Source organism: Bos indicus, chromosome 17 (genome assembly GCF_029378745.1).
Source record: "Bos indicus isolate NIAB-ARS_2022 breed Sahiwal x Tharparkar chromosome 17, NIAB-ARS_B.indTharparkar_mat_pri_1.0, whole genome shotgun sequence".
Lineage (NCBI taxonomy): Eukaryota > Metazoa > Chordata > Mammalia > Artiodactyla > Bovidae > Bos > Bos indicus.
In genome coordinates this window covers 70,717,673-70,730,177 of record NC_091776.1, presented here as the reverse complement: position 1 = coordinate 70,730,177, position 12,505 = coordinate 70,717,673, and positions in this window count along the sequence as shown.

Here is a 12,505-nt window from a genome sequence, read left to right as displayed (position 1 = left end):
TTGCCCTGGGAGCCCCATTGCTGTGGGGGAAGCAGGTTTTTGTCTCCTTCTCTCTGGCCTGAAGCACTGTGCAAACTTTCAAGCCATCAGCCCATGAGAAACAGTAATAATCAGTATCGTTCAGCATGAACTGAGGTGGTCAGAGAGGCTGAGTTGCCAGGCTTGGAGCCAGAGAATCAATCTGGGACCCTTGAGGGTCGTTTGCTATTTTCATATGTCAGGAGTCTAGGGGCCTTTCCTGGGAGCTGTTGGTACCAGCTCACATAAAGACCCCCAGGGTTGCTGCTCCTTCCAGTGAAGGAGAGGGTAACCCTCTGACCCAAAGTCCCGAACACGGAGGGCGGCTGAGTCAGCATAGCCTGGGCCCAGGATCCTGGAAGGGGGAGAGACAGACATGGTGACTCTGGGGTCCTGACAGGAGAGCAGGGAGCAGGGCCTGTGAGTCTTCCCAGGGCCCTTCCCCTGTCCCCACATCCAGTCACCTGTGAAGAGAGCGACCAGGGTGAGGAGCAGAGGGGACCAGGCCATGGTGGACACAGTCAGGGCGTCCTGCCTTCTGTAGCCTCACAGCTGAGCAGAGTGTCCCCACACCGCTCCTTCCCCTCTTCATACCCTGAGAGGGGGAGGGTCCTTTCATGCAAAGGATCCCGTGCATCACACTGACCCTCCCAGGCCCTGGACCAGGTCTCTATGCCTGACGGTGGCCAGAGAGTTGTCAGGTGTAGGGCTCTGTGGGTCTCAGGAGTGGGAGTCACAGCTGGGAGCCCTGAGCAGAGGCCACCAGGCCTTGTCAGGGAGCTCTGTCGGGGGGCCCAGCTCTGCCTCCCACCACCCAGCTTCAGAAATGGACCCCGAGCGCCCCCCACCCCTTGTCCACGCCCAGACACACATCCTGTGACCTGGAGAGCAAAGCCCTCAAGGACAGATCCTGCCTCCTGCTCTGTGCACTGTCCCCTCTTTAGCACCAGGCCAGGTGCCCCTTCTGTGTCCCCCTGAGCTCAGGGCCATCATGGGCTCCCCTCAAATCCTCAGGATGAATCTGTCCAGGGCTTCCATGACTGCTTAGGGGTCAGGACCGAGGGGCATCTGAGACACAAATTCCTCTCAGATCAGGATCAGGTCAGGGCAGTGCCGGCCCCGGAGCAGGAAGGTGGGTCTCCTTCTGTGCAGGACAGCAGGGTCCCTCCTCTGTGGGCCTCCTCCCTGGTGGGCAGAGCCCTCCTTCCTCTGTGCGTCCCCTCAGCCCTGAGGAAGAGGGGGCAGTTCTCTGAGGAGGGGGTGAAGGTGTGGAGAGAGGCCTGAGGTGGGACTCAGCATTCCTAAATGCCTGGATCTTTACTGTGTGTTTGAACAAAAGAGCCTCTTGATGAAAGCGAAAGAGGAGAGTGAAAAAGTTGGATTAAAACCCAACATTGAGAAAACTAAGGTCATGGCATCTGGTCCCATCACTTCACGGCAAATAGATGAGGAAACAGTGGAAACTGACAGACTTCACTTTTGGGCTCCAAATCACTGCAGATGGGGACTGCAGCCATGAAATTAAAAGACGCTTGCTCCTTGGAAGAAAAGCTATGACCAACCTAGACAGCATATTAAAAAGCAGATACATGACTTTGCCAACAAAGGTCTGTCTAGTCAAAGCTATGGTTTTTCCAGTAGTCATGGAAAAGTTGAGAGTTGGACTATAAAGACAGCTGCGCACCAAAGAAATGATGCTTTTGAACTCTGGTGTTGGAGGAGACTTTTGAGAGTCCATTGGACTGCAAGGAGATCCAACCAGTCCATCCTAAAGGAAATCAGTCCTGAATATTCATTGGACGGACTGATACTGAAGCTGAAGCTCCAATACTTTGGCCACCTGATGCAAAGAACTGACTCATTTGAAAAGACCCTGATGCTGGGAAAGATTGAGGAAAGGAGGAAAAGCAGATGACAGAGGATGAGATGGTTGGATGGCATCTCCAACTCAATGGACATGAGTTTGAGTAAACTCCAGGAGTTGGTGATGGACAGGGAAGCCTGGCGTGCTGCAGTCCATGGGGTCGCAAAGAGTCGGACATGACTGAGCTACTGAACTGAACAGAACTTACTGTGTGTGAAGTCTTCCACATGCTGGACCCTGTCCCATGGCCTGTCTTATGAAGAGGCCCCTCCTGGGCATCTGTCCTGCAGGCACAGGGCACCGGCTGCAGGGAGCAGGCCTAGTGATGCTCCTGGCAGTTTTTATTGAGACTCTGAAGGGCTCTGAGCAGGGTGTGTCCCCAGGGATCCTGATACATAATAGCTGTTAGGACCAACCATCCCAAATAGCAGGTTAGAGAAGGTAGAGTTCGAAGTGATTGGTTGGAAAAGAACGGTTGACTGTAGCTTGCCCTTCACTGGTGAGGTGTTACACTCTGGGTGTGTGAGATTTTAAACGAACCAAATGTGGTAATGGATTAGTGAAAATCTACAGCCATTCCTTAAAATCTGTGCATGAATTAAACTGACGGAAAATTGACGTTCTCTCTTAATCTTTCACTTACAAGGGTACAGTTCTGGAAAACTAATTATCATCGTAAGTTCTTTTTTTATTAAAAAGTTCTTTTTAAATGACTTCATAGGTATCCTAGGAAATTTTAAATACTATCCAGTAAAAATATTTCTACAAAGACATTTGTATTCCTAACTTGTTTGGACTTTGACTGAGGCAGGGCTAGAACCAGCTCTTTCTGCCACATATTGCCTCTCCAATGGGGAGTGCTTATCTCTGAGCAGCCCATGAAAACAGGGCAGGCTGAGGTATGGGAGCCATAGGTCAGCTCAGAGCTGACTTGAGGGAACGTGCGTGACAGGGCAGGTCTGCTGACCTCGGACACTCAGAAGTGACCATAGGAAGATAGGCTGAGTTAAAGGAGGTCCAGGTAAGGCAGCAGTGACAGCTCTGGCCAGGAGGGGATGAGCTGGGGTCACACCTGAAGTCTGGAGACCTGAGGCTTCTCTGGTAGGAGGGCTAGAGAGGTTGCAAGGGAGGACAAGGAAGTGAGCGTCTGGTCAAGGAAGCCTGGAAACCGACCCGTAACCTGATAGAGTGACGTTGGTCTGGAGGAGGAGGTCGCTGGTGAAGGGTTGTAGAGAGGAGCCCAGGATTGAGGAGGAAAGTCATGCATTAGAGGGGTGCTCTTAGGAAAGAGCAAGAGAGGAGCAGAAGAGGCTGCAGGGAGTAGGAGCGGTGCAAGGGGTTATTATGTATTCCTACTGAATTCTTTTCTTATTATATGAACATATTGATGACAGTTTGGCTGAACTTCTGATTTCATATATTTCATGTTACAAGTGTTAACGTAAAGTATTAATAAAACGGGAAGGAACGAGTAAGGGAGCCACAAAGACTGACACAATGTCAGTTTCCATGGTTCACTTCAAAATGTTGAAATTGCCAAATAACCCAACAGGGAACGTTTTTAAATGACACAGATGGTGACAGAGGGTCCTTGCCTGCATCCCTCTTCCACTGGGAACACCTGGGCGTTCTGTGGGCAATGGGGCAGCCTCTGCAGGGGTCTCTCATCCCCTGTCCAGGTAGCCCTGGAGGCCGAGTTTCCTGAAGGAAGTTCATTCTTCTTGTATGACCGTCCCTCTGTCCTCAGTTGGATTACAGGTCTGGGCACTGACCCCACAACAGAGCAGGAAGAACTGAGAGGCAAGCCTGTGGCTCTGAGCTGAGAGCTGCCATGTCCCCGAGCGCCCAGGTGCAGGATGTCACCCTCTACTGAGGACACTGCTGCCCACATGGGCAAGAGCCAAGGGAGGAGGTGCCAGCCTGCCTGGCCAGAACCCTGGGCTCTCAGGACCAGGCCCACAGCGCCCTCTGCTGGACTCAAAACTCCTCCTCCCCTACTTCACACCACAGCCTCCTGGAAGGGCTTTCTCACACTTGCAGCTGGGTCTTCCTGATGTCACCGCCCAGGGCAGTAGAATGAGTCGCCTTCGTCTAGTTTGGGCCTGGTCATTGATTTTTCCAGGTACCTAATGAGAGATCCAACCAGTCCATCCTAAAGGAGACCAGTCCTGGGTGTTCACTGAAAGGACTGATGCTGAAGCTGAAACTCCAATACTTTGGCCACGTCATGTGAAGAGTTGACTCACTGGAAAAGACCCTGATGCTGGGAGGGATTGGGGGAGGAGGAGAAGGGGACGACAGAGGATGAGATGGCTGGATGGCATCACAGACTCAATGCATGAGTTTGGGTGAACTCCGGGAGTTGGTGATGGACAGGGAGCCCTGGCATGATGCGATTCATGGGGTCACAAAGAGTCGGACACGACTGAGCGACTGAACTGAACTGAACTGAATGACCTCAGACCCCTCAATGGTATGCTAATACACTAACGAATTTCAGGATTCCCTGATGTCTGAGTTTGCTCCGCCTAGCTCGTGGGTTCACTGCCAGAACACAACCACCCGACCTGAGTTTCCAGGGTTCAAACTCCCAGCATGCCTGTGGGTGGTACCTGGTCAGGATTCTGTCTGAGCTTCCTTCCCAGGTTGATAAGGAGTCAAGGTTGAATTTGCAGGGCCTCCCGGGACCTTCCCAGCCCAGACTACATGGCTCTGCTCTTATTTCTCTCTTTGCAAAGAGAATAGGAGTCTCTCAGGAACAACAAAGCTTTTCTAGATCACTTCCAGGGGTTCTCATTTACCCTTGATCATGGTCCTCACAGTACGTCTTTTTGACTCAGATATTTAAAGATGTTTTTAGTCTAATTTTATAATCTTTCAATATTAAACGTTTGATATAACAGATTATGCCGATAAATGGGAAACTCATTCTCAGCCCAGACAAAGGTTTCATCTCTGTATGAGAAACCCTTATGACTGTTACCTGATCTTCATTGGACATGGTGAAGTCTAATGTTCTAACCTTCAACTGTAGAATCCATAGATTTAATGGAGGTGGGTTTATAAGGTCTGTGTCCAAAATAGTGACATTTATCCAATATCATCTCACACAAGGAAGCACGGAGGGAAAGGGGGGAGAGATCATGAGGCAAAAGAGGAGGAAATGAGCAAGTGAGGAGTCTGAGAGCCGCATCCTAACAGAAAGGGTCTCCCAGTTCCTGGAGAGGAGGGCTCTTCAGGCAGCAATCCCCGGAGAAAGGGAGGATCCAGCTTCCTTAAGTGTCAGGGTTCGGGGCAGAGCACAAAGGCTTGAGCAGGAGAGGGACGTGCGGGGGGGTAAGAGAGGCCCCCTGGGGCTCCAGGGCACAGATGCTGGGCTTCTGCTTCCTCGACATCCTGCTCAGTACCTGTGAGGGACCCTGTGTATCTGGGCACATGGTCATTATGCTTGTATTTGGAGACCAGAGTGAAAAGGGGACAGTTTCGTGGACCCCATAATGATGGACCAGGATTAGAGGTGAGACGGCCTGGATTTAATAGCACAAGCGACAGCAGAGACCTGAACCAGCACTGGTGAGGTCACAGGCAGGGTCAGGGCCGTGATGGGTCGACACGGGAGTAGAGGGCAAGCTTTCATCAGACATCCCCATCACACGGGGATTCCCTGTGGCTGTGGTTAGTGATGAGCTGTGTGACACTGATGACCAGCCTCCTCACCAGGCTGGGGTCCAGAGTGATCAAGGACGGGGTGTGGACCCACCAGGAGGCAGAGAACAGGGCCTAACCCCTCAGTATCCCTCATGTCTGCCATCGGTCACAAAGGCAGGGACTTTGCCTGGAATCCCTTGTCATCACTGCCATGGTGATCCCCGCTTCCCCGCTGACCCTTCTACAGGACGTGGGGCCCTTGGATCTGGGCTCATCGGGGGCATCACAAGCAGAGGGACATGGGCACATCTTGGGGAGCCCCTGCTCCTGACAGTCCACAGACCACCCCAACCCTGAAGTAGGAAATGCTCCAATGGGGTGGAGACGAGATGAGGGGAGGGCAGGACACAGCCCGCACCTGTGGGTCAGGAAACGTCTCCCGGGCTTCCCTGCCTCCTGTGATGTATCACCGGCGCCCCTCAATCCTCACGCTCTCTGCTCTGCCCCTTCAGGAGCAGTGTTCACACCCTGGGGGACGATCTGCCTGCCGGGATGGTCCACGGCCTCTGCTGAAGGCGCATTTGGGAAAGACTTCTGCCCCTGATCTCAAGTGAGGGAGCTCAGCTCCACGGCTCCCTTGATCACATGGATGACCAGGGTGTACTTCAGTGGTATCAGAAATTGTTTTCATTTTCTGAGACTTCAGCAAAACTGACTGTACAATTGGGAGTAGACTTATTATGAACCGGAACATACCTCAGGAATCAATGGATTCTGGGGTATTATTTAACATTTGACGGTGCTCTAAGAACAAGCCCCTGACAGGCTGAGGCTCTCGTCCCAGTTTCCCGTCTACCTGTGTCTCTGTGAGAAGCCCTGTTGCACCAGCCTGCATGGTTAGAGATAGCCTCATCCTCAGGCTGCAGCCCAGAGACGAGCAGGAGCCCCGCATTGGCTGAGGCATCTTTGGATCCAGAAAACCCGCGGGGACCCCAAAGACTGGTTCTTACTGGAGTCTGAGTGGTAGGACCGGAGGACTAAGGAGGGCTCGCTGGCTTCTGCTGGTTCTAGTAACAGCAGAGTGGCCGACACTGATGTCACTGCTCGGGGTGCAGGGAGGCACAGGGTCAGCTGTGGTCTGTGAGGGGACAGGGGTCTCCCCACAGACAGGGCATTGAAACCAATGCCAGTCACAAGAGTCCATGGTTCAGGGCTGCTGATCCAATGCTGACACCCACAGCAGCACCAGGGGATCAGCTGTTCTGTGGTGAGAGAAGTCATCAATACACGGGGGTGGACTCAATAGACTTACAACTTAGCTTAACAGTACAACTATGAAATTAAGATTCTCCAAAATACCAAATGAAAATAACAGAAAGACTCATGACTCCTGAGCGGATCTGAAAATGAGCACGTGTCTGATAAAGGTGGGATTGTTGTGGAGTATTCTAAACTCCCTTTCCCTAAATGACCTCATGAGGAGCGGAAGGACTGAGAAGAGCAGCTGAGGAAGTTTGGGGTGAACACCTCTGCAGTAAGTTGTGAAGTACGGCCACAACATTCTTATTCTCACCACGTGAAGTGAAATTCAACTTTATGTCCATTTCTGAGCTGCTGCTACAGTGTCCACTTCCCACAATGTGTGGTAATTGTGTTCCTTTCTCAGTAGCTGTGTCTGAGGCCCGAACCATCAGCCAAAGATTCGCACTGCTGGATTTGGAGCCTATTAGGAAGGTTCCTCTGACACAGTGGAAAATATGTCATTTGGTGTGTATGAAAATTGAGGATAAGTCAAATTTAAGGCTTAAGGGAAAAGGGAGAATTAGAAGGAATAATCCCACTTATTCCAAAATACATCACTGTTAACTGTGGCCCCACAGCCGAGGCGGCCAATGTGCAGACCCTGCACGTGAGTGCCAAAGGGCAGTGACAGGGAGCAGGACACAGGCGTGTGACCTGTGCTCCGTGACCCCACGTGCGGGTGAGGCCGGGAGCTCAGGCTTCAGGTCACTTGCCCCTGGGTGAGGCCTCCTGTGAGCAGCAGGGCTGAGTCCCAGCTGAGCAGGAACAATCAGCCTCGTCATCGGGCTGGGCCCAGAAATGGTCAGGTGGCCCCACCCACCCGGAGCCCGCCAGCCTCGCTGTACCCTGCGGGCGGGTTGTGACTCCTGTGCTCAGAGCTTGGGACTCAGCACGACTGAGACGGCAGCCAAATCGCCCCCTTGGTGCCAACAGTGTTGCTGTTCCCAGGCAGGCGAGTGTGGCTGAGCGTCCATGGAGTCACCGACCCTGGCTGAGTCCCCCCTGCCCAAGCCCCGGACACCATGAGGGGACAGAGCAGGCTGAGAGCAGGACCTGTTCCCTGTGCAGGAGAGAGGCCCAAGGGCTTGGGGGCCTCCCAGGGCTGAGATGTGCTGACGGACCCCCACCTCGGGCACTGAGATAGAGAACTAACCGACCCTGTGTCCCCAGTGATGGGAGACTTATTCTGTGTCCTTTGAGACCCTCTCCTGGGAATGTGCTGCTGAGGGGACTTTGAGGACAGAGGGGAGAGGAGGAGCCTCCATGCTTGGGCAGATCCCCAATGACCTGGACCCAGGGTGGGGCAGCAGCAGCAGCAGAAGGTCCAGCAGAGCCTGAGCAGGAAGCCCCTGGGCTGCCCCACCTCCCCCAGTGAGACAGGAGTCCTGGTCTAGTTCCCGCTGGCCTGGAGCTCTGGGGGAGCCTGAGAGGCAGACACAGGAAAGGAAGGTGCAGCAGCCTGGGCCTCAGCTCAGCCCAGGGACGGCCGAGGATCTGAAGTGTCCTGAATCAGACACAGCTGGATGCTGTCTCTCTGGTTCTGACTTGACCGTCATGGACTCTGTCCGCCAGGACCTGCCTCTGGCATTCAGGGCCTTCTGCTCAACGTCAGATATTCATACAGTATGTGGTTGCTAAAGAAAAGCATTGGTGAGGGGGCAGAATGAAGAAGATCTGAAAATATTTGCTGGACCAAATCCCTCATGTCAGGCTCAGACTGCAGTTTTAAATCAAACAGACAACAGAAGTGGCTGCTATGGCAGAGGCCATGTCTGAGGAGAACAGGTTTTTGTCTCACTTCCCCCTGGCCTGGAGCACTGTGCTGTGTTACCACTCTGATAAGATGCACAGAAATAATCTGCCTCGTCCTCAGCCTGGAGCGAGCTGATGGTCAGGGTGGCTGTGTTCCCAGACCTGGAGCCGGAGAATCGGTCGGGGACCCCCGAGGCTCGACTGGTCGCACCATAGATGAGGGTTCTGGGGGCCGATCCTGGGATCTGTTGGTACCAGCTCACATAATTGCCAGTTCCAACGTTGCTGCTGCTTCCAGAGCAGGTGATGGAGACCCTCTGGCCCAGGGACCCGGACACGGAGGACGGCTGAGTCAGCACAGCCTGGGCCCAGGATCCTGGAAGGGAGAGACAGAGACGGTGACTCAGGGGTCCAGACACGACAAAGGGGAGCAAGGCCTGTGAGTCTTCCCAGGGCCCTTCCCCTGTCCTCCCATCCAGTCACCTGTGCAGAGAGTGACCAGGGTGAGGAGCAGAGGGGACCAGGCCATGGTGGACATGTCAGGGCGTCCTGCCTTCTGTGGCCCCACAGCTGAGCAGAGCTTCCCCACACCGCTCCTTCCCTTCTTCATATACTGAGAGGGGGAGGGGCCTTTCATGCAAATGGACCCCCCCCCCAACCCCCACAATGCTCTGATCACCTCTGGGACCTGGCTCAGCTTCCTGTTCCTGAGGGAGGCCAGTGTATGATCAGGGACGGGGTTTCCTGGGGCTTGTTGGGTATGGGATGTAAAACCTGGAAATCCAGATCTTAAGGCATCAGAAAGTACCAGGGGGCTGGTGTCTGCTCCACCGCCACCCCCACCCAACAATTCTCAGGAAAGGCCTCAGAGCGCCCCCTGGTGTCCTGGCCCAAGCACACATCCTGACCTGGTGATAGAGCTCTTGAGTCAACTTTCCCCAAAGTGGTTTTGTAATTATACCTTCAGGATGTGTTTGGATAGAAAACAGCAGGCAACTGTAGCTTACCCTGTAGTGCATGTGAGTGTTACACAGTGGATGTGTGATTTTGAGATTTTCAATGAACCAAAATGTGTTCATGGAGTAGTAAAAATCTAAGGTCATCCCTTAAAATAGATGCCTAAATTTAACTGAAGAAAATGTTGTGGTTCAGTCACTAAGTTGTGTCCGACTCTGGCTCTGTTTTACTTTTGCATTGCCATGGTAGTATTTCTAAAACATAATTTAATTTTAAAGACTTTCTAACATGTATGACATCTCCACTGGGGGATTTTATGTTGTAGCAAGACATTCCCTCTGTGAAACAGGGCAGGCTGAGTTATCAGAGCCATGGGTCAGTCTCAGATCTGAGATGAGACACAGGACATGACAAGGCACATCAGTTGTTCTCAGGAATCTCAGACGGGACCATGCACATGGTCAGACAGAGCAGCAGTCACGGCCCCGGGGGCAGAGCCCCAGGACAGGGTCTGCTTTCCCAGCCCAGGGCCCCAGCAGCTTCTCCTGCGCTCACCATGCATAAAATCAATCCCACAGCATCTGAGCACAGACACTCCTCAGCCAGGAATCATTTCCCAGGTGTCAGGACCACGGTTCTTCTCCCCTCCTGACTCCTCACTCAATGGGCACACGGGACGGAATGTGAGTGTTCAGGGGATAAATCAGCTGCTGGAGGGCTTCCCTGAATCCCCTGGGAAATGAGGGGGAATCAGGGGTGGAACAGGGAGGGGACGACCTAGGGTCACATCTGAGAGCCGAAAACCTGAGTCTTCTCTGGAAGGAAAGGTTAGAGGGGTTCAAGGAGGGGAACGAAGTGAGTGTCCAGTTCAAGAAGTTCTGGAAACATGTCCATGACTTTCTGTCAGAGTGACCCTGGTCATGACGGAGGAGCTTAGGTGTGGAGTGTTGTAGAAACAGGGAGCCCAGGATAGGGAAGAAGTCATGAATCAGAGGGGGCTGGAGGAGGGGAGAGGCTCTTAGGAAAGAACTGAGGAGGAGCAGGAGGTGACTGAGGGAGTTGGACGGGTGCAGGGCGTGGACTCTGGGGTCTTCTCCCCTCCTCTGCTCCGGGGAAGAGGGTGGGGCCCTGGTGACTATGAACAGGACATCCTTGGTCCATTTGCAGCTTCACTCCCAGAAAGAACTTGAGGGCTCGGGCTCTATGTCTTTCTCCTGTGAGAAAGCTCCTGCTGAGACCTCCAACTCAGTCCAGGGAGCCCAGGGACAGGGCAAGGTCAGGGGAACAATTAGGGTGTGTTCAGGTTCTGCCATCTGAGCAGGTGCACAGCGCCCCCTGGTGTCATGCGTGGGGAATGTTCGTGGTGGGGAAAAGGAAGCAGGGCTGCCCTGTATCTTCCACCTGAAAGTCCATCAATTATGGTTGTGTGTTCACTGCCCACCGACCCCACTGCTCTGTGTCTGACTCCGCCCAGGGCCCCTGGGCAACTCCTGTCAGCTGCTCCTTCCATCCAGGGGGTGAGACCAGGCCCTGCTGAGCTGCTGCCCTCAGGGAGGGGAGCCGGGCTGAGGGGCCTGCTGTGCTACACGGATCATGGCGCTCAGATCCCACAGTGCCAGCCACCCACACCCACCTCATATTCAGCACTGATGGCCCAGCTGGGGTCAAGGCTCAGGTGTCTGGCCCCACACTCAGCAGCAGAAGGGACGGGGTGCACACGAGCCTGCTTTTCCCCTCGCTCGGTCTCCCCTTGTTTCTGCTCCATCTCCCAGCCCATTCCTGCTTCCAGGGACGGGACCCTGGGGGCGTTCCACTTGTTGAGGGGCCGGCCACGACCTGGCATACAGGCACCCGGGTAGTCAATGGGGCGTGTGGGGATTTGGGGAGGCAGTTCTGAATAAGGTTCTTCCAGGAACATAATGGAGAAGTCAATGGCACCCCACTCCAGTGCTCTTGCCTGGAAAATCCCATGGATGGAGGAGCCTGGTGGGCTGCAGTCCACGGGGTCGCTAGAGTCGGACAAGACTCAGGGACTTCACTTTCACTTTTCACTTTCCTGCATTGGAGAAGGAAATGGCAACCCACTCCAGTGTTCTTGCATGGAGAATCCCAGATGTGGGGGAGCCTCGTGGGCTGCCGTCTATGGGGTTGCACAGAGTCGGACACGACTGAAGTGACTTAGCAGCAGCAGCAACAGCAGCAGGAACATAAATCGTCCCATGAGCCTCGAGGTGTGTCCTTAGACAACACAGATTTGTGGAAATTCCACCCAATTTCCATCTTCTTTTGAAATTAAGATGTGAATAGTGTTTGGGGGGTTTTGTATTTTTATTGTGAATTGGGAGTGAATGTGTCATGGGATCGCAAAGATTCAGACACGACTGAGCAACTGAACTGTGTCATGGGAAGTTAATGTGACTAGGCCCAATTTAAGACAATTCTCAGGGGTTATTTCACAATAATACACAAAGACATACTTCTGGAACGTTGATGTTCTTAAATATTTTGGGAAGGTTCTTGTTAACCACAGATTTTTGCCACCAACAAAAGGCTGTGATTCAGGAGCTCTAGAGGGGAAACTGCATTTCTAGAAAATTCCACTACTTGTGTCCCTCCCAGCAAATGAAATATTATTTGTCTGCAAGATCAAGTTCATGACGCTGTACATCTCTTAGTGTGATTTGAATGACAAGAGTCCTAATGGCAGTGGAGGGGGTCTGAGTCTCCCTGTGGAGCCAAGCCTCCTTCCCAACAACAGGGGCAGAGAGGGGTCCCCTTGGAGAGATGGACACACCGGGGAGAGCTGGAAGGAGACATGTGGCCATGAACCACCGGACAGGAGACGGGCCCAGAGCCTCCCTCCCCATGGGGACATTGACCTGTCCCACCCCCTCCCCGCCTCTCCTGCCACTAAGCGCTGAGCCCTCTGAGCACAAGGGCAGGTTTTGGTAGCACTTCCCCCAT